Source organism: Macaca nemestrina, chromosome 15, assembly GCF_043159975.1.
Source record: "Macaca nemestrina isolate mMacNem1 chromosome 15, mMacNem.hap1, whole genome shotgun sequence".
Lineage (NCBI taxonomy): Eukaryota > Metazoa > Chordata > Mammalia > Primates > Cercopithecidae > Macaca > Macaca nemestrina.
Window position 1 is genome coordinate 104,200,674 of NC_092139.1, and position 19,060 is coordinate 104,219,733.

A 19,060-nucleotide genomic window follows, 5' to 3' on the forward strand; every position below is an offset into this window, starting at 1 on the left:
GCAGGTGGCAGGGCCGGCTTGAGGCAGGGGTGAGAGAAAATATGTCTTTTTTATTATTATTATTTTTGAGACAGAATCTCCCCATCGCCCAGGCTGGAGTGCAGTGGGGCGATCTCGGCTCACTGCAACCTCTGCCTCCTGGGTTCAAGTGATTCTCCTGCCTCAGCCTCCCAAGTAGCTGGGATTACAGGCATGTACCACCATGCCTGGCTAATTTTTGTACTTTTAGTAGAGAAGGGGGTTCACTATGTTGGCCAGGCTGATCTCGAACTCCTGACCTCGTGATCTGCCCACCTTGGCCTACCAAAGTGTTGTGCCCGGCCAAAGATGTCTTCTTTAAATGTTGCTTAAGTGGCTTCTAAGGAAGTCGAGTCCTGATAAATTACAGGGCCCTCTGGCCAAGCCCAGGGATTGGTCAGGGAGGTTGGTTTTGGAGGGGAAGGTGCCAGGAGTGGCGCTTCCTCTTATCCCCATCCCTGTCCCCACCCCTTTGGGTGGCAGTGTGTTCAAGAAGGATCCGTGAGAAGAGAATTTCTCTATATAGAACTGTAGGGATTTTTCTTTTCTTTTTTAAAATTTATTTTTATTTTTATTTTTTGAGATGGAGCCTTGCTCTGTTGCCCAGGCTGGAGCATAGTGGTGTGATCTTGGCTCACTGCATTCTCCACCTCCCGGGTTCAAGCGATTCTCCTGCCTCAGCCTCCCAAGTAGCTGGGATTACAGGTGTGCACCATCACACCCAGCTAGTTTTTGTATTTTGGTAGAGACAGGGTTTCGCCATGTTGACCAGGCTGGTCTTGAACTCCTGAACTCAAGCGGTCTGCCCGCCTCGGCCTCCCAAAGTGCTGGGATTACAGGCGTTGAAAGGGGATTTTAGGCAGTTTGCTGAGATGTGTGTGATGTAAAAACCCTTCTTCTGTCCCAGTCATGGATCTGCAGCATAGTCTACATTGCTCACGAATGGGTGAGTGGGTTATCTGGGGGGACTTGAACAAGGGCAGAGCTCTTGGGGCAAAACCGCGCTGCGTATAGGGAAGCAGGGGTGGGAGGATGGGGGCCTGAGGCGGCTGGGCTACTCTGCAGCCTCAGCACCCTCCTTCTCTTGGGCGGGATGGGGTTTCTCCCTCCCCAGACCCAGGGAGGTGTTCTCTCCTTGCAAATCATTGCTAAGACAACACGCTGTGTCCTCAACCTGATCCCCCAGCCCAAACACACCCACATCCACACCCATGCATGCACAGACATGCATGACTAAAAAGCCACCTTAACTTGCATCTTTATAAGCAAGTGAGGATGGTGAGAGCTCATTGAAAACCCAGGAGAAGAGAGAGAATATTTGTTAAGCATCCACTCTGGGTTGGGTCTTGAGCGGGTACCTAACATATATGATATAATTTCATCCTCATAACAGCCCGGCAGCGTGTGTTTTTTTTGGCCCCAGTCTACAAACAAGAAAACTGAGTTTCAGAGAAACTCCCCTGCCACCAGCTAGTGAACCAGGATTCATATCCAGACCAGCTCAACTTTGGGAGCACCCTGTAGTCTCCCTATGTGACTTCCAAGGAGCCCAGAAAGGGTGGGCGCCACAGAGCCTGGAGAACTGGGTTTGGGTCCTAGCTGTGCCACTCACTTGCTGTGTGGCTAAGGCAGGTGACGCGCCTCCTCTGTTTTTCCCCTGTGTAACATGGGGTATGGACCGTTAGATGGTTTCTTTTTGTTTGTTTGTTTTAGAGAGAGATTCTTGCTCTATACCCCAGGCGGAGTGCAGTGGCATGATCTTGGCTCAGTGCAACCTCCGTCTTCTGGGTTCAAGCAATTCTCCTGCCTCAGCCTCCCAAGCAGCTGGGATTATAGGCGCCTGCCACCATGCCTGGCTAATTCTTGTATTTTTAGTAGAGGTGGGTTTTCGCCATGTTGGCCAGGCAGGTCTCGAACTCTTAACCTCAGGTGATCCACCCGGCCTCCCAAAGTGCTGGGATTACAGGCCTGAGCCACCACTCTCGGCAGTTAGATAGTTTCTAATAGCTCTGCCCTTTCCATGTGGACATGGTCCTGGCCAGCCGCAAAGGGGAATGACAGAAGAAAGAAGGAAAGAAAGAAAGAGGCCGGTATGGTTTCCGAGGGGCAGCAGCAGCAGCAGCTCAGAGGAACAGGCAGAAGAAAGGCTCTGGCCTTCCCCCTCCAAGAAAGTGGGCTCTTCCTACCCACGGGATGCCTGCAGGTGGCCGACCCAATTGTGTCCTCAGAGCAAATGGACTCACAGCAGCCCAGGGCTTGATTTTTCCAGTTGCGCCCCATCCGCTGTGGGAACCCGGATGCCCCAGCTCAGCCTTCCTGCCAGCAGGGGGAGGGAGGGTCGGCTGCGGAGGGAGCTGGGATGCACGCGTGTGTGCGCCAGAGGCCAGGCATGTGTGGACAAGATGGAGGGCGGCGGGGGAGGAGGGAGGGGTCTGCTGTGTTGCAGCCAGCAAAGAGCAATGTGGAGGAATCAGAACGGCTTCAGAAGCCACCAAGGCAGCGTATGACATGCTCTAAATAATGGCCACCAGCGGGGAATACACACAGAAGCCTCTTCGGCACAGCAGAGCCAGCCCCAAGCTCTGGCCTCTCTTGGAAGAGGCCCCTTTGCCGAGAAAGAAGGCAACAGGCCGGGCGCGGTGGCTCACACCTGTAATCCCAGCACTTTGGGAGGCCGAGGTGGGTGGATCACCTGAATTCAGGCGTTCGAAACCAGCCGGGCTAACATGGTGGAACCCCGCCTCTACTGAAAAAAAATACAAAAATTAGCCGGGCATGGTGGCGCATGCCTGTAGTCCCAGCGACTAGGGGGGCTGAGGCAGGAGGATCGCTTGAACTTGGGAGGCGGAGGTTGCAGTGAGCTGAGATCGTGCCACTGCACCCCAGCCTGGGCAATAGAGCAAGACTCCATCTCAAAAAAGAAAAAAGACAACAGTGGGCAACTAACAAATAGCACCTAAGCACAAATAGCTTAGGCCACCAGACTTGGCAGGGCCCAGATCCAGGTGGGAAGGAAGCTGATTTAGGAGCAAGCAGGGACTCCTACATTGGAGAAGTTTCTTGAAGGAGGTATTTTCTGGCTGGGTAGTGTCACAAATGGAATAGGGATTTTGGAGTTAGTCACACTTGACTTTGAATCCTGGCTTTGTCACTTATCAAAAGTGTGACCCTTGGGCAGGAGTCATTACTGCTCTGAGCCTCAGTTTCCCCATCCTGTGAAATGGGAATAATAAAAATAATCTCTAGCTTATAGGAATGTTTTAAGGCTTTGCTGCTGCAAGTGCAGCCTGAGGCCCAGCAGCACTGGCATCTAGTTAGAAAGGCAGTCCTGCCAGGCATGGTGGCTCATGCCTGTAATCGTAGTACTTTGGGAGGCTGAGGCGAGCGGATCACCTGCGGTCAGGAGTTCGAGACCAACCTGGCCAGCATGGCGAAGCCTTGCTTCTACTAAAAATACAAAATTTAGCCAGACATGATGGTGGGCACTTGTAATCCCAGCTACTTGGGAGGCTGAGGCAGGAGAATTGCTTGAACCCGGGAGGCGGAGGTTGCAGTAAACTGAGATTGCGCCACTGCACTCTAACCTGGGTGACAGAGCGAGGCTCCATCTCAGAAAAAAAGAAAAAAAGAAATGCCGCCCCTCAGCTTTTTCCCCCAATTGAGTCATAATCTGCATTTTAATGAGATCCCCGGAGCAAGATTTGCATGCATATGAAAGTTTGAGAAGTGCTATTATAAGAATTAAATTGGGGCTGGGCTCGGCTCACCGCTGTAATCCCAGCACTTTGGGAGGGTGAGGCGGGTAGATCACTTGAGGTCAGGAGTTCAAGACCAGCCTGGCCAGTATGGTGAAACCCCTTCTCTACAAAAAATGAAAAAATTAGCTGGGCATGGTGGTGCACGCCTGTAGCCCCAGCTACTCGGGGGTGCTGAGGCAGAAGAATCGCTTGAACGCGGGAGGCGGAGGTTGCAGTGAGCCGAGATCTCACCATTGCACTCCAGCCTGGGCGTCACAGTGAGATTCCATCTCAAGAAGAAAAAAAAAAAGAATTAAATTGGGTCCTACCTTTTACTGTGTCTCACACTAGAAGGTACACAGTAAAAGGTAGCAATTTTTATTTCTGAGGTCCCTCTCCCCAAAATGTCAGTCCAGACATAACTTCCCTATAAATTGTCCTGACTTTCCACAAAGGCAGGCCTGGTCTTGGTGCCAAAATCTATCACAAGGGGCAGAAAATATCTGATTTATTTTATGAACAAATATTTACTGGTCTCCTATGAGTAAGCATATGGCACTTCACATTACCTGCCAACATTATGGAGCCCTTCCCCTGTACTAGGCCTTGTTCTAAGAGTGGTGTAAGCCTTATACCAACCCCATGAAGCCATGGGCTTTGGCTTCAAGGAGATTACACATGCCTAAAGCTGACACTGGCAAACTTGTTCTGTAAAGGGAAAGACAGCAAATGTTTTTGTCTTTGCTGGCCATATGGTCTCAGTTGCAATTTCTTAACTTTGCGGTTGTAGCACATAAACAGCCATAAACAATATATAAACAAATGAACGTGGTTGTCTTCCATTAAAACTTTATTTACAAAATCACTTTGGGAGGCCGAGGTGGGTGGATCCCCTGAGGTCAGGAATTCGAGACCAGCATGGCCAACATGGCGAAACCTCATCTCTACTAAAAATATAAAAATTAGCCGGGTGTGGTGGTGCGTGCCTGTAGCCCCAGCTACTCGGGAAGCTGAGGCAGGAGAATCGCTTGAACCCAGGAGGCAGAAGTTGCAGTGAGCTGAGATGGAGCCACTGCACTCCAGCCTGGGCAGTGGGTGACAGAGTGAGTGAGACTCTATCTCAAAAAAAAAAAAAAAAAAAAAAAAAAAATCTGGTGGCAGGCTGGATGGGCTGGATTTGGCCTGCTAGTCATACTTGGCCAGCTCTGGCCAAGAGTATACTCTGTATTGGGGAAAAGACCACGTGGTCCGGGGCAGGGAGATGCTTTGCTCTAGGCTTACTGTGAGTCCGGTGAGCAAATATGGACTAAGTGCCCACCACTGTGCCAGGCCTGGGCTTGGCATGAGAGATATGAGGGGTACAAAACAGGCCTTATAGAGCTTACACTCTCATGAAGGACACGTATGTCATCAGATAATCATACAGCCTGGATAACATACTATGAAAGAAAAGTCCCTATATGGCACCATGATGGTGTGTGACAGGCTAACATCACATGTAGACAACTATGTCCACAGAGAGCTTAGAGTATGCCGAGGACTGTTATGAGCAATGCACATACACAAGTTCATTAGTTCTGATTACAACTCTATGAAGTAAGTACTTTATATTATTTTTATTTTTAAAATTTGTTTTAGTTCTACTTGTTGCATTATCTTAAGCAGCATATAATTGTACGGCCTCTGAAATGTGATAGACCTGGATTCAAATCCAACGCTTTTATTTTTTAATTTTTAATTATTATTATTATTTTTTTGAGACAGAGTCTCGCTCTGTTGCCCAGGCTGGAGAGCAGTGGCGTGATCTCGGCTCACTGTAACCTCCGCCTCCTGGGTTTGAGTGATTCTTGTGTCTCAGCCTCCCAAGTAGCTGAGATTACAGGCCATGTGCCGTCAGGCCTGGCTAATTTGTGTATTTTTAGTACAGACGGGGTTTCACCATGTTGCCCAGCCTGGTCTCGAACTTCTGACCTTAAGTGATCTGCCTGCCTCAGCCTCCCAAAGTGCCGGCAGTACGGGCGTGAACCACCACATGTGGCCTGAATAAGTACTTTAATTATGCCCATTATACAGAGACCAAACTGAAGCAAGGAGAGGTTAAGCCATTTATCCAAGGTTTGTGAATCCAGACAGTCTGACTCTAGGGTCTGTGCATCTAACCACTGCATTCCCTTCCCTTCTTTTCAGGCTCTACGCTTTGCTGCCCTTCAAAGCATTGTCTGAGCTTATATGGAGATCAGGATGGGCCTCCCTGAGGAAGTGGTGGTGGATCTGACCTCTAGTGAATAAGGAGCAGCTAACCAGGCACAATGAAGGCAGGGCTGTGGGAGAGAAAGCAGCAGGAGCCGGGGTGGAGGAGGCATGGCTTGTTCAGAGACCTAGAAGAAGGCTGGATCACGAGGAACCAGTGGAGGAGTGTGGGGAGCACTAAAGGAGAGGAGGCAGGCTAGTCTGGGCCACGTGGGACCTCATGGGTTGAGCTAAAGAGCTTAGTTTTATCCCGAGAGCAATGGGAAACTTTAAAGGGCTTAGAACAGGCAGGTTGTCATGATCTGATTTGCATCTTAAGAAGCAAACGGATTATGAAGGGGTCAAGGCTGGCTGCAGGGAAGCATCGAGAAGGCTGCTGCAGCTGACCAGAAAGGAGTGATGCCGGTGCTTGGGCCAGGGTAGGTACAAAGGGCATGGACAGAGGCAGATGTGTTTGAGAGATGTTGAGGAGGTGAACTGAAGCTTGATGGATGGATATGGGTAGTGAAGAGGGTGGCATTGAGGATAACTTCTGGGTTTCAGACTTGTCAGCTGGGTGGAAAAAACCACTTGGGGGACTGGGAGAAGACCCAGCCTAGCAGTGAGTAGAGAGAAGGGGAGGAGGCTGGGTGTGGTGGCTCATGCCTGTAATCCCAGCACTTTGGAAGACCGAGGCTGGTGGATCACCTGAGGTCAGGAGTTCGAAACCAGTCTGGCCAACATGGTGAAACCCCATCACTACTAAAAAAATTACAAAATTAGCCGGGGGTGGTGGCGCATCCCTGTAAACCCAGCTACTTGGGAGGCTGAGGCAGGAGAATCGATTGAACCTGGGAGGTGGAAGTTGCAGTGAACTGAAATTGTGCCTTTGCACTCCAGCCTGGACGACAAGAGTGAAACTCTGTCTCAACAAAACAAAACAAAACAAACAAACAAAAAGAGTAGAGGAGGAAGATCAAGGTTTGGTTTTGGACCTGCTGAGTTTGAGATGCCTTGGGGATGTGCACGTGGAGCGTGGGTGAGGCAGTTGCATGTGCAGATGTGGAGCACAGGGGTGCCATCTGGGTTGAAGCTGTGTCACAGGCACGCAGAACAGCTTGCCCATGGATGAGGAGAGGCTTAGGCCTGAGGCTTGGGGAGCCTCAGTGGTTAGTGTTCCTGGCCCCCATTTCCTTTTCTGTAGAATGGAGATGAAAATCCTAACTCCATCTACCTTACGGGGTTGCAGGGATTAAGCAGAAAGAGGAATGTGGACGCTTTAGAAAATGCAGGATGTCAGTGAACTGTGAGCAATTTATTATTTTCTGTGCTGGTGACAGAAATAAAGAGTATCCTAAGTGCCCAGGAGGCAAGTGACATCTTGCCTTCTGGAAGGGGTGGCCTGAACTATCCGTTCTTCGCAAATCCGCTTTTTGGCCAAACTCCCTAGACAAATCATTTTGTGATCTTGTGCCTCGGTGGGCCCCAGCCTCTGTGGCCATCACGCTGTGATGTGGTGCTTCATGGTGGGCATAGCCGGAGGCTGGGCCAGACAGGGCACGCAGGGCCCCGAGGTGTCTGGCAGTGGAGGAGGGTGGGCTGGTGGTCAGTGCGGGTGGGGATGTGATGACTGGGGTAGGTCAGGAGACCTGGGCCTGCTGTGCACTCTTTGCCTGGCTCTCCATGGGACCTGAGCGTGTGTTATCCCCCCTCTGCCCTCAGATCTGCACTCTGATGGGGTTGGAGTACATGATCTCTAAGGCCCTGTCCCTCATTGATCGTCCTGTGCCCACTAAGACCTCTCTCCAGGGTCCGCACAGCCAGGCCATGCTGCTGCCTTACCTGTTCCCTGTGCGAGTAATGACCTTGAATCAAAATAGTCACCATAATCAGGTATTGGGGGGGGGGGGGCAGGTTCCTTATTTTCTGTGCCTAGTGTTAAGCCCTTATCCCATCCGGGATTTGATTCATCATTAGGATGAATTAGGATCAATCCCCATTAGGGGATACAGTCTACACTCACAGACCTGCACAGACTTGCTGGGTTGCAAGGAGGTTTCTAGTCTCTTGGGCATCTCTTCTCATCTTCTCCTTCCATGCTGTGCTGGCTGGTGTAGCCAATGGCCGTGAGAAGGGATGCATTTCAAAAAATACCTGTGTGATACATGTTTATAGCAGCACAATTTGCAGCTGCAAAAATGTGGAACCAACCCAAATGCCTATCTATCAATGAGTGGATAAAGACCGTGGTATATATACAATGGAATACTACTCAGCAATAAAAAGGAATGAACTAATGGCATTTGCAGCAACCTGGGTGAGATTGGAGACTGTTATTCTTTTTTTTCTTTTTTTTGAGACGGAGTCTCGCTCTGTCGCCCAGGCTGGAGTGCAGTGGCCGGATCTCAGCTCACTGTAAGCTCCGCCTCCCAGGTCTACACCATTCTCCTGCCTCAGCCTCTCAAGTAGCTGGGACTACAGGCGCCCGCTACCATGCCTGGCTAGTTTTTTGTATTTTTTTGGTAGAGACGGGGTTTCACCGTGTTAGCCAGGATGGTCTCGATCTCTTGACCTCGTGATCCGCCCGTCTCGGCCTCCCAAAATGCTGGGATTACAGGCTTGAGCCACTGTGCCCGGCCGGAGACTGTTATTCTAAGTGAAGTAACTCAGGAATGGAAAACCAAACATTGTATGTTCTCGCTCATAAGCGGGAGCTATCCTGTGCGGATGCAAAGGCATAAGAATGATACAGTGGACTCTGGGGATCTAGGGGGAAAGGGTGGGGAGGGGGTGAGGGACAAAAGGCTACAAATTGGATTCAGTGTATGCTGCTTGGGTGATGGGTGCACCAAAATCTCACAAATCACCACTAAAGAGCTAACTCATGTAACTAAACACCACCTGTTCCCCAACAACCCATGGAAATAAAAAATTAAAAATAAACAAACAAAACCCCCAAAATGCCTCTGTGTGTGCGTGTGTGTGCGTGTGTGTGTGTGTGTATGTGTTTGTGTGTATATGTGAGAGAGAGAGACAGAAAGACCTCAAAGAAGAAAAAGGAGAACAAAGATGGTGGGTGAGACAGAGAAAGAGAAGTCAAATGCTATGGTTTGGAGCATGGGTTCCAGAGGCAGCCCACTTGGGGTCTCCTCCTGGACCCCCACTGGCTGTGTAACCTCTGTGCCTTGCCTTTCCCATCTGTGTGATGGGGACACTGGTCATCTCACCTTCATAGAGTGGTTGTGAAGATGAATTAAGATAATGTTTCAAGTGTCAGGGCTGGCACATCGTCAAGTGTTCAATGAATGTGTGCTATATATAATAGCACATGAAAAGCATTTTGGGAGCCCAGGGAGCTAACTTGGGGAGTACCATCTGTGCAGGATGCCGGATACGTCCCTGCTTCCTGCTGTCAGTAGAGATTGGTGACCAGTCACACAGGCTCAGGAGAAAGGCTGCCTGAGTCCATCTTCTTAGCTGTGACCTGGTCCCCCGGGGGCCTCTGCTGCCCCCTCTGCCATATGGAGATCACAAGCACACCTAGCTCACAGGATGCTATGAGGAGTAACTGAGTACACACACTTGAAGTGATGAGAATAATGCCTGGTACGCGAGGAGCACCAGCAAATCGTAGTCATCATTCCAGCGGAGTAAATTGTTGCTGTCTCTCATGGGGCTTTGGGTTATCGAGGCCGCTGTTTATTAAAGTGCAGGTTGTGACTCATTACTAGGTCATGAAATCAGTGTAGTGGTAGCAACCAGCCTTTAAAGAAATGAACAGGGCCAGGCGCGGTGGCACAAGCCTGTAATCCCAGCACTTTGGGAGGCCGAGACGGGTGGATCACGAGGTCAGGAGATCGAGACCATCCTGGCTAACACGGTGAAACCCCGTCTCTACTAAAAAATACAAAAAACTAGCCGGGCGAGGTGGCGGGCGCCTGTAGTCCCAGCTACTCGGGAGGCTGAGGCAGGAGAATGGCATAAACCCGGGAGGTGGAGCTTGCAGTGAGCTGAGATCCGGCCACTGCATTCCAGCCCGGGTGACAGAGAGAGACTCCGTCTCAAAAAAAAGAAACAGGGGCAGGGCGCGGTGGCTCTCACCTGTAATCCCAGCACTTTGGGAGGCCGAGGTGGGAGGATCACGAGGTCAAGGGATTGAGACCATCCTGGCCAACATGGTGAAACCCCGTCTCTACTAAGAGTACAAAAATTCACTGGGTGTGGTGGCGTGCACCTGTAGTCCCAGCTACTCAGGAGGCTGAGGCAGGAGACTTGCTTGAACCAGGGAGGCGGAGGTTGCAGTGAGCTCAGATCACGCCACTGCACTCCAACCTGGCGACAGAGTGAGACTCCGTCTTGAAAAAAAAAAAAAAAAAAAAAAAAGAAATGAACTAGGATAGAATAGAAACTGCTGACCAGTGTGCATTCTGGACGGTGGCTTTTGGTGATCATTTTGCTCTGGTTCTGCAGATGTGATTGAGTACAAGTGGCAGCTTAGATGCTTCCTAACCATGGGATGGGGTCACAATGGTTTAAGCCACATTGGTTGCAATGACTTCTGGAGATGTCTCTCAGAAGCCCCCTTATGGCAATGCTTTCCAGAAGGGGCTGACAGCCCTGGGCAGGGGACAGGTAGCAGGATAACGGACCTGGATAACACTCCCAGCATGCAGTCCCAGAAAGTGTGCTGGGCTGGGGCAGGTCATTTTCCCTCTTGGGCCTCCATTTTTCCCTCATCTGTAAAATGGGCGGGTGGGGCTGGGTGATCCTAAGGGAGTGTCTCACTCCAGCATTTCAGAAGCTAGGATGATGGGCTGGGTGCGGTAGCTTACGCCTGTAATCCCAGCACTTTGGGAGGCCAAGGCTGGCAGATCCCTTGAAGTGAGGAGTTCGAGACCAACCTGGCCAACATGGTGAAACCACGTCTCTACTAAAAAATACAAAAAATTAGCTGGGTGTGGTGGCGTGCACTTGTAATCCCAGCTACGGAGACAGGAGTATTGCTTGAACCCAGGAGGCGGAGGTTGCAGTGAGCCGAGATGGTACCGCTGCACTCCAGCCTGGGCGACAGAGTGAGACTCCATCTCAAAAAAAAAAAAAAAAAAGCCGGAATGATGGATCACTACACTTCTAAAACTCTAGGGGGGTGAGGCCTGGTGGACACCCCTCATGCTGTTCCCCTGGGGCTCTGGGAAGACCTAAAAAGCACTCTTCACGGGAGGCTCAGAGAAGTTGTGTAACTTGCCAAAGGTCACAGAGTGGAGCACCCCTTGAATTCAGGCCCCTTTATTCTAAGTAACAAGCTCGGGACTTGACACCTGGTCTCCCCACACCTCCCTGGCTCATGCTCCCCGGTGGGACTGGAGGAGCTGGGGAGAGAGGGACAATGGGGACGTGGGACACTGTCTGAGGCAGGGAAGGGTGACTGTGGCCCAACTTGATACCCAATATCCTCCTCTGACCTCATTCTGGGAAGAGGGTGAGCATGCCAGCTGCTGTAGGGCGGGCGGTACCTTGTTTATTCACTCAGCAAACCTCTCCTGGGTCTGATCCTGGGAAAGGCCCTGTGCTGGAGGGGGTGGGTGGGTGGGAGGAGGACACTCTATTTGCAGCCACTCCTTGTGGTGTCCTCAAGCTGTTCACAGTCCGTGGGGAGAAGATTCCGTAACAGAAACCAAGATGAAACAGACTGGCATAGAGTGGTCACCTCCCCGCACAGCAGCCTCGTCCTACATTCCCAGCCTCAGAGAAGGGCAGTGATGTTCGCCCCATCTGCCAGCCAGAACTGCTCGCCATCCACAAGACCTCTCTCTTACTTCCCCCATCCAGGCTGTCAGTAAAAGCTGCCAGCTCGGCTGGGCATGATAGCTCACACCTGTAATCCCAGCACGTTGGGAGGCCGAGGCGGGTGGATCACGTGAGGTCAAGACCGGCCTGACCAACATGGTAAAAACCCGTCTCTACTAAATACAAAAAAATGAGCCGGGCGTGGTGGCAGACACCTGTAATCCCAGCTACTTGGGAGGATGAGGCAGAAGAATCACTTGAACCCAGGAGGTGGAGGTTACAGTGAGCTGAGATCATGCCACTGCACTCCAGCCTGGGCAACAAAAGCAAAACTGTCTCTAAAACAAAACAAAACAAAACAAAAACAAACAAACAAACAAAAAAACTGCTGGCTGTCGTGTCAAATACATCTAGAATCAAACCCCTTCTCAGCCACCTCTCCACTACCGGGCCTGAGCACCTGCCTTTTGAGCCTGGAGGGTAGCCGTGGTCTCCTAGGTGGTCTCCCTCTCCTGCAGAAGCTGGAGTGATACTGGTAGCCTGAACATCAGACCATGCCTGTCCCCTGCTCAGAACCCTCCCACGGTGGTCTCATCTCAGGGGAAAGCAGAGGCTCCCGAGTCCTGGTCCCCACCCCTTCTCCCACCTGCCTGCCCCTCGTCTGCTTATCACAGGGTGTCCTGGCTGTTTTGAACCCGCCAGTCTCAGATACTTTGCACTGGCGGTTCCCTCTGCCTGAATGCTCTTCCAGGATATCTGCACCTCCCAAGCACTCCCTCACTGCCTTCAGGCCTCTGCTCCAACGTCACCTTCGCCGCAAGGACTTTCTGACCACCCTGTTGCAAACTGAAACCCTCCCTGGGTGCCCATCTCTCCTCCCTGTTTCCTCTTTGTTCTTTGCACTCATCACTATGCAATGGGACGCAACAGTGAGCACGGATTGTGGTGAATGCCTGCTGAATGTTCACTGGCTCCGGGCAGGTGTGAAGAGCTGTCCAACTCTAACTCCCTTAATCCTCATGGCAATGCTAGGAAGATGACAATGAGCATCGTCCCCACTGCGAGGAAACCGAGGCCCAGGGAGGTTCACCGGGAAGTGGTAGAGCTGGATTTGAAGCCCCGAGTGTGCCAAAGCCTGCCTCCCACTGGTGTCCAAGTTCTGTAAATTCGCCCCCCAGAAGCCCCTCGCGTGGGTCCTCCCTGCCTCGGCTGCCTTCTGCCTCCCTCCTCCGTTCCACTCCTGCTATTGGCTTCCCCCAGGCTGCCTGTCATCATCCTCAGGTGGTCAGTGAATCGCTGGGGAGGCGTCAAGTTTAAAGGCAACTGGGCGTACATCTCGTGTGTGTGTTGGGGGGAGCTGAGTGGGGGCATCGGCTTTGCAGAGGGCTCACCTCCCTTCCCCCTTCTGTCCACTTCTGGCTCTGGAGTGTGGCCTGGTGATCCACCCGTTGAGGACTGTCTGTGTGTGTGGCCTATGACACACTCCTTGGAGGGAATGCGTCAGAGACAGCAGCCAGCCCTGGGCCCCTCACTTCCACCTCCAGCCCCAGGCTCTGAATATGGAGTGGGGAGACCGACCATACCCCTCAGTCCTGGACTATGAGTGGTCACAATAGAGTGGATTTTGGGGTCTTGCACATAGTAGGTGCTTAATACATGACTGTTGGAGGAAGCCAAATTCCTCTGATTCTTCTTCCCTTACTCCAAATCACAGTAGGACAGCTAGGAAATGTCAACCCCTATCTCCTGGACACAACACACATACATACACACACACACACAACACACACGGATCCACATACACACAGACACGTGCAAACACACAAGTGCTTACACATTCAGACACGGACACTCAGACACACAGACATGCAGGTACCGAAAGACACGGAACACAGCACAGACTCATGCCCTCGTGCACAAAGACAGATGCACGGATGCATGCTTGACATTCAAGAGAAGTCACACCCCAGTCACCACTGCCTCATTCCTCACCACGCTCCTCAATCTTTGGTTAACGAGGGAAGAGGATATGGAGGCCACCACAACAGACACATTCGATGGGCCCACAGTGCTGGTTGGGAGAAACAGTCCAGTCACCATTCATTACTGGATAAGCCAGTGATAGGTGGGGCTAAGTCCATGTTGGTCATGCCTTTATGGAGCCCGGGGTGGTGACCAGGGGCTCCTATAGCTGTTTCTCTATCAGTGTGGTTCAGGAGAGGCTGGGGGACTCCTCAGATACTCATAGGCACTAGGGAGTAAGAGTGTCCATTCATTCATTCATTTGTCCATCAGGTATTAATTGAGTGCCTTCCTTCTGCCAGGCCCTCCAAGAGGCTGGGCAACGTCTTAAGCTCGGCCTGCTGGGTTGAGCGCAGTGAGCCCCACCATCCTTTTCACCCCAGGAGATGAATTGCTGTCCAGCCATGCCCTTCTGGCATTCTCTGTCCTCCCTCTCTGCTCTACATCCCCAGTTCAGCTGGTGTAGCAAGGATGGTGGGAGTTACCCTAGACACCTCACTGGCCACTCCTGCTCAGCCCCCTTTCCTGGAGTGTCCTCATCTCCCTGGCCCCTAAGCCTTCATGGTGTTCTGGAGCTTAGTGTCTGGGCCTCTCCCCTTCTCTCTGTGTACCACTCCCTTGGTGAGTTCACTGAGTCTCATGGCTTTAAATATCACCCACATGCCAACAATGCGAAAACTCACTATCTCTGGCCGGGACCTCTCCTGTGAACACTGGACTCAGGTTCATACCGAGCCCATGACATTGCCCCAGGAAGTCCCACAGGCATCTCTAACTGAGTATGGCTGATATTGAGCCCCAGTCTCAACCTGTTGCTCCCCCATGGGCACGAGTCTTATCACCATCCTTGCCTCCTTCCTTTCTCTCGAAATCCACATTCAGCCTTTCAGAAAATCCTGTGTGTGGTGCCCTGGAAATATTTTCAACATTGATCCTTTTTCACCCCTTTCACTGCTACCACTCTGGTTCAAGCTGCCATCACCTCCTGCCTAAATTATAGCAACAGAGTTCTAACTCTTCTGTCAGCTTCTGCCCTCATCCCATTTCAGTCCCTTATGAACACAGCAGCCAGAGCCTGTTCAAAAGTGAGATGGTGTCGGTCAACCAGAGCAAACCCCCAAATTCTCGCTGCAACCCACAGGGTCCTTGGGACTCTCCACACCTGCTCTTCCTTTGCCCTTCCTTGCTCACTCCGTTCTTCTCTTACGAGGCTCAGTCCTGTTCCTCAGATATTCCAGGCATGCTCCCAAGCCAGGACCTTTGCACTTACTGTTTGTTCTTCTTTTTATTTTTATTTTTTGAAGTGGAGTTTCGCTCTTGTTGGCGCCTGTAATCTCAGCACTTCGGGAGGCTGAGGTGGGTGGATCACCTGAGGTCAGGAGTTCGAGACCAACCTGGCCAACATGGCGAAATCCCGTCTCTACTAAAAATACAAAAATTAGCCAGATGTGCTGGCGGGCGCCTGTAATCCTAGCTACTCAGGAGGCGGAAGCAGGAGAATCGCTTGAACCCAGGAGGCAGAGGTTTCAGTGAGCCAAGATTGTGCCACTGCACTCCAGCCTGGGTGACAGAGCAAGACTCCATCTTAAAACAAAACAAAACAAAACAAAACAAAACAAAACAAGAATTAATTGACCTGTTTGGGAACATCGAAAACAAGCCCCAGGTCCCTTAGGAGATGCTCTACATGGGTTGAAATCTGCTCTTTGGGGAGAAAGAAGAGTTGCTTGACTGCTTCTTCCCTCTCCTTTCACTTCTGTCCCTATCCTGAAATCTGTCCCCTGCCTCATGGCCCATGCTCCATCAGTGGCCACCTCTGCTGCTGTCAGCTCTGTCTCCCAAACATCTCCTTCCTTCTCACCATCACCATGGTTACACTCTGGTTTCCCCCCACCCCCCAACCCCGCCACCTGGGCTCCCTGCCTCCGTTTCCAACCATCACTACCACAGCAGCCAGGCTGACGTGTCTAAATCGGTCATTCCCATCACACTTAGAATGAGAACTGAGGTCTCCCCTTGGTCCCAGGCCCACATGACTGGGTTCCTGTGCTGTAGGACCCCACTCTACCCCTGCACTGGGCTCCTGCAGGACCAGCCACACCGCTGATCCTCAAACATGATGCTTTGTGTCTGCTTTAAGGACCCTGCTCTTGCTCTTCTCTCTGTCAGCTACTCTTTTCCCTAGAAATCTTACCTAGTTCCCTTTCTTCACTCAGAGAAACTGTGGGACCACCTTATCTAAGTGACATGCCCCCAGGACCCACTGGTCCCTCCCCCATCACTCTCCACTCTCCAACTCCTCCCAGACCACTCAGAAACTATCTCAGCTGGGGCTGGGCATGGTGGCTCACGCCTGTAATCCCAACACTTTGGGAGGCCGAGGCAGGCGGATCACCTGAGGTCAGGAGTTTAAGACCAGCCTGGCTTACTTGGTGAAACCCCATCTTTACTAAAAATACAAAAAATTAGCCAGGCATAGTGGCACACGCATGTAATCCCAGCTACTCGGGAGGCTGAGGCAGGAGAATCACTTGAACCCGGAAAGCAGAGGTTTGGTGTCACTTGCACTCCTACCTGGATGAAAGAGCAAGAGACTCCATCTCAACAACAACAACAACAAAACTATCTCAGGGTGCAGAGGGCAGGGAGAGGGTGTTTCACACTTGTTTATTACTTGTTTCTTACACTAGGATATACCCTTCATGAAGGCACTGGCCCTCTTTGTTTGATTTACTCTTGGATCCCCAGGACTGACAATAGTGTTGGCACTCAGTGAGTGCTTAGTATATATCTCTCAAGTGAATGAATGAATGAATGGGCTCTGGTGCCATCTTCTGTAGGGAACCCTTCTGGAAGGACCTCCTCTGGTCTGGGTTAGGGAACGGGTTCCCTCAGCACCACACGCTTCCTTCTATTCCAGCATGCAGCATAAACATTAGGTCCGTAGGTCTCCCTCCAGATGGCTAGCCCTCAGGGAGAGGGGCTGCTTCTGCCCCCTCACAGCCTCCCCTGCGGCAGATGAGCTGTGCAGATGGGTTTGACAGACCTTAACTAGGAGTGGACTCAGGCCCTGCCCACCCCAGGTGCAGCTCAGCCCGCCTCCTTGGGCCTAAGCTCTGCACACCTCTGGAAGCCACCTGCCTACCTCTGGTGAATGGGGACCCAGCTGTTTTCTTCTGGAAGCCTGTTGCTTGCATTGATCTCGGGGCATTAGACTATGATTTACTTGAGGGTTCGCATATTCACCCGCCCAGTCACTTCATTGCTGAGTCATCAAAGTGCTTTTTTGGGTCAAATTCCCTGCCATGGCCTTTTCTGGGTGTTTGGGGTGCAGAAATGAATGGGATATAGCTCTGCCTTCAAGAAGCTCATAGCCTCTTGGGGATCCCAAGTGTGAACCAGCAAAATTGCAGCAAAGTGTGGTCAGGGTTGAATTGTAGACATATGCAGCGTGCCAGGGAGGCCCCAGAGGAGCTTCTGAATCAGAAGCAGGGGTAGGGAGTGGGGGCAGGGGGAATCCTTCTAGAAAAATCATCCCTGTCTCCCAGCTTCTCTCAAGATCTAGGTTAGAACTTCGTAGAGAATGATAGAAACTCATGTCTTCCAGCTTTAAAAAATGATTTTTGTTGTCCAGCCCAGGACTAGCATTTTATAGACCAGGGGTCAGCAAACTATACCAAATGAAGACTGCTGCCTGGTTGTGTAAATCAAGTTAAGCTTCACTGTAACACAGCCACACATATGCCTCCTTATTGTCAAGAGCAGAGTTGGGTAAATGGGACAGAGACTGTATGGCCCCAAAAGCCTAAAATATTCAACATCTGATCCTTTACAGAAAAAGTTTGCTGACCCCTGTTACAGATGTTCAAAAAATATTGTTGGATTAAGTCAACTCAAATCAGACCTTCAGAATCCTGTGTTGCCAATCTGAGTCCAAGTCTTTTGTCCAGGGACACCAAAATGAACCAAATACTCTATGCTCTATGCTCTTCTTTCTTAAAAACAAGGAAATGGAGGTGTTGAATTGTTAGGAATTGCCACTGAAGAATCCTCTATCTCTTCTTAACAAAAAGCATTCATTGAGCCGTTATAAGGGCAGCAATGAATGAGACAAGTTTCCTGCCCCCAGGCGCTTACTGCCTAGCAGATAAAGCATGACATAATTCAGACTCCACCTGGTGAGCCCTGTGCTCCGGGAGTATGGCTCCCAGTGTGAGGCTTGGCTTTGCTTGCTGGCTTCTGCCTTCTACATTCAGGCCTCACCTCTATCATGCAGTGTCTCCCAAGTTGAGCTGTTTTTCCAAGGACCCTCCCCGCCAGGCTGTGCTCTTCTTGGGGCCAGGGACTGCGTCTCCCTCATCCATCTTGGGCTCCCCAGCACTGAGCACAGGATCCAGCACACAGAAGCTCAACCCACATTTACTGCACAGCCGGGTTCCTGCAGCCCCACCCCAGACACAGTCGTAGGTAACAGGTAACCACAACCAAATGGCCTGTTAGGAATTCCAGTTAAGAGCAATGTCTTGAGGGAATTCATAAAAGGAAATGACGAGCAGGGTATGATATTTTTTCCTTTAAAAAAAAGAATCTAAAAATTGCATCGTGTTGCCTCCCTCTCTCTTCCCAGCTGCCTGACTGACTTCACATTCCATGGGTTTTTCAATGAAACCAGATTCCAGGCTGACCTGAGAGCTGGGCTTGATGTGAGAAGTAATTATTGAAAGAGACAGGGGCAATCTATATAATAAAATGCCTCCTACATGCTTCATAAAAGTGATCTGAGGGTAATGGCAACCCTTGTGCTGTTGGGGAGGGGAGGTGGAAGGGTCTGGAGCAGAGGTGGGGATGCTCCTGGGAGGAGAGCAAACCTCCTTCCAAAGAGATGGCCTGAGAACCTTTGGCTTTGCTGTCCCAGGCATCAAGGACTCTCAGCCCCTCTCTTGGAAATCCCTTTCTCAGGGAATAGGTAGCCTTGTTAGTTTTTGCTGATACTTGAGACATTTCCTTGGGGCCTCAGACTGCTTTCTCTTGATAATATGTCTCAGGTGGATTTAAGATTGCAGCTGTTACATCAGGATTTAACTTTGACTTACTTGACTTGCGGGGGAAGAAAAAAATCTCTCTCTCTCTCTCTTTTTTTTTTTTTCATTAGAAGTTCCAATCTGGCACTGCCTGGTGGGTTACTTCATCCAATTATTCAAGAAATATTCACTGAGCACTTATTACATGCCAAGCACTGGGCCGAGAATATAATGGTGAATGCTAGG

The 19,060-nt window shown here is 50.9% G+C and overlaps 1 protein-coding gene across 2 annotated transcripts in view; it reads right to left on the minus strand.

Moving 5' to 3' along the window:
• LOC105464512 (calcium voltage-gated channel auxiliary subunit gamma 2) overlaps nucleotides 1–19,060 on the minus strand; it is a 142,338-nt gene that overhangs the window by 6,962 nt on the left and 116,316 nt on the right. The gene's annotated exons all lie outside the window — the stretch shown is intronic.